General features: G+C 44.1%; 1 pseudogene; it reads right to left on the bottom strand.

The window, feature by feature from the left end:
* On the bottom strand, positions 1,169-2,934 carry LOC110256687 (annotated as a pseudogene).

Here is a 3,162-nt window from a genome sequence, read left to right as displayed (position 1 = left end):
GGAAAGGAGGAAAAGAAGGGCCTGGCCTGGGTCTCCCGAGGAATGCTGAGATCCAAAAGCAACATGTGAGGCTAAGGTTGGGGTTTTATGGTTTTGAAACCACGCAACTCCGATTGGAACTTGAACCCACTGCCTTTTGTTTTTTTTTTTTTTTTTTTTTTTTAATACCAGCTAATCTACTATATTTATTCATTTGATATTTTTATTTCCATTTATCAGATGGAGAATGTGAGGGAGAGGCTGACACAATTGATGAAATTCATGAGAAACATACAAAAATGCTGAAGGTGACATTCTAGCTCAAGTTTTTTTTTTAGAGATTTTTTTTTTTTTCCCCACTGTACAGCAAGGGGGTCAGGTTATCCTTACATGTATACATTACAATTACATTTTTTCCCCCACCCTTTCTTCTGTTGCAACATGAGTATCTAGACAAAGTTCTCAATGCTATTCAGCAGGATCTCCTTGTAAATCTATTCTAAGTGTGTCTGATAAGCCCAAGCTCCCGATCCCTCCCACTCCCTCTGCCTCCCATTAGGCAGCCACAAGTCTCTTCTCCAAGTCCATGATTTTCTTTTCTAAGGAGATTGAACCCACTGCCTTTTAATTGATCCCACAGACCAGGCATCAGGACTTGCCGAAGTTCAAGTTCTTTATGTCTCAGCACAGAAGGAATTCAGTGAGAATGGGCTTGCTTTTTAAATCATAAGGAAAAGAAAAGGATGGAGCAAAAACCTATGAAGCAGACAGGTCTATGAAGCAGAGGAGAAAGAAGAATCTGTGATGGGGGTTGTCCAGAGCTGTGAGATCCTTCATTGCTTGTGGCTGCTCGGGATTCAAAGTATCATAGTCAAAGAAAGTCAGCTTTAGGATATGCCCCTTGGTCTTCTCTTGCTCTTCTGTACTTTGTGGCATGATTTCTTTCTTTCCTGAAGACTTTCTTCAAAGGTCATTGTAACTGGGCTTCTCTTGGATAAACCATGTAAAGTACAACACATTGTTGTTATCTGCCAGGAATCTGACTTCTTTTGCTTTCTTTGTTTCTTTTTTTCTTTCTTTTTTTTTTTTTTTTGGCTGCAAAAAGCTTTTTTGTTTCCATTTGGTCCAAGACTTGGGGGAGGGCTCCAGGGGGGTTAAAATGGTGACTTGTGGCTGCAGAGAGGGGTTTCTAGCAGAAGCCCAGGCACCAGAGGGGCCCCTCAAAGGCCACTGGGCTCCAGAGGCTCCTAGTTGTGCTTGAGGGTGAGCCTTTTGAAGAGGCAATTGCCCAGCCCAGCCTGGGGACCAGACAGACTGCAGAGGCTGGTCAGGTGGTCACCCATTTTCTTGATGAGCTTCCCCTCCTCATCCAGGAGGTGGCTCTGCAGGAAGTCACCGAGGTGGGGGTGTGTTCAGGCAGAACCCAGGGCATGCAGATCCGGAAGGGCCTGGTTCAGGTTCTCCTCCAAGAGAATGGCAGCTTCCGTAGCATCCTGGGTTTTACCCCACTCATCTTTTTTTTTATTTTTTCCATTTTAAATGATTTTCATTTTTCCACTATAGTTGGTTTATAGTGTGCTGTCAATTTTCTACTGTACAGCAAAGTGACCCAGTCACATATACATACATACATTCTTTTTCTCACATGATCCTCCATCATGCTCCATCATAAATAACTAGATATAGTTCCCAGTGCTATACAGCACGATCTCATTGCTTATCCATTCCACAGTCAATAGTTTGCATCTATGAAACCCAGATTCCCATACCCCACTCATCTTGAGATGGCTTCTGCACATCCTGGAAGCCACTGCTCTGGTTTTGCATTTTCAAGAGACACTCCTCGCCCTCACACTTCTCCTTGGCCAGTTCACGGAAGACGTGGCTCATGCCCTCCAGAGCCGCATCATCATGGTTGGAACAGAAGCCCAGAGAGAGGCAAGTGTAGGAGGCCCGTGGATGCATGTTGATCGGGTGGTTGACGAAGGCCTCCACCTGGGTGGAATAATTCTGACCAACTTGGGAGCTCATGGTTGATCAGGAATAAGGAGTTAAGCTCAAAACGTGGTGTTGGCTGGTCTGGGAGACCAAGGATAGCTGAGTGGCTGATTCCGAAGGATGTGGCTGGAAAAAAGGTTGGAGGGCAGTAGGAGGCAAGGGGCGTCCCTGCGTCTGTTCTGTCCAAACACTGTCGAAGCAAGAGGCAGATCCGTAGGACCGGCAGGTACACTGCCAGGAATCTGATTTCTAATGCTGGTCTTGGTCTCTTAGGGACAATTGATAATAGTCCCACATTCCTCTTCCATTTTTCTGTTCTTAAGGCTTGACCTTTCCTACCAGCCCTTGGCCTCTCTCTTCCCATCTCGTGAGAGTCAGGGACAATCCTTCCTCCAGTTTTCAAGAGCAGCAGTAACCTGAGCAGATCCAGCCATTCTCCTGAGCATCGTGGACTTTTGGTCCTCTCCTGGTCTCTTGGGAGCAGGTATGCATATCCGTACACACTGCAAGGTGCAAAGTCCAATTCAACAGCAAGTGTATGTGTGAGACACAGCAATGAATTTTCTAAGTGAACTGTCCTTATTGGGTGTCATTTAGGACAGGCATCCTGAAGGAATGGGTTTCCAGTGCCCTAACCATCATCATGATCATCATATGACATAGTACATGGATACATGCTGTTGTGGAAGACTGTGCCTCATGCTTGATAAAAAAGAAGAGTTGACACCCTCATTATATAGGACCTGCTCAACTTTCTGCTCAACTTTCTGCTATAAAGGACGATCACTTGTTTAATCCAGAATGGTGTGCTTCGATGAAGGTATAGTGAGATTATAAGAATATGACTGGCTATCTCTATGCAGTTTCCTTTTATATTCTTATGTACTTTATGACCAGGCACTAAAGTAAAATACTTCAACAAATGAAACAGCATTGAAAAGATATATTAGAGTAACATTCTTATTCTATAGAATCCAGTTCTTTTCTTCTTTTTCTTTCTTTCTTTCTTTCTTTTTTTTTTTTTTTTTTTTTTGATGTTCCTGGGCCAGGGATCAAACCCATACCATAGCAGTGACCTGAGCCACTGAAGCGGCAATGCCAGATGCTTAACCCACTCTGCCACAGGGAACTCCCTTGACTCCATTTCTTTAACTCCTCTCACCATGGGTAACATTTGCTAATTTA

This window comes from Sus scrofa, chromosome 14, assembly GCF_000003025.6.
Source record: "Sus scrofa isolate TJ Tabasco breed Duroc chromosome 14, Sscrofa11.1, whole genome shotgun sequence".
Lineage (NCBI taxonomy): Eukaryota > Metazoa > Chordata > Mammalia > Artiodactyla > Suidae > Sus > Sus scrofa.
Note: the sequence above shows the minus strand (reverse complement) of the source record. Positions and strands in the feature narration are given on the sequence as shown.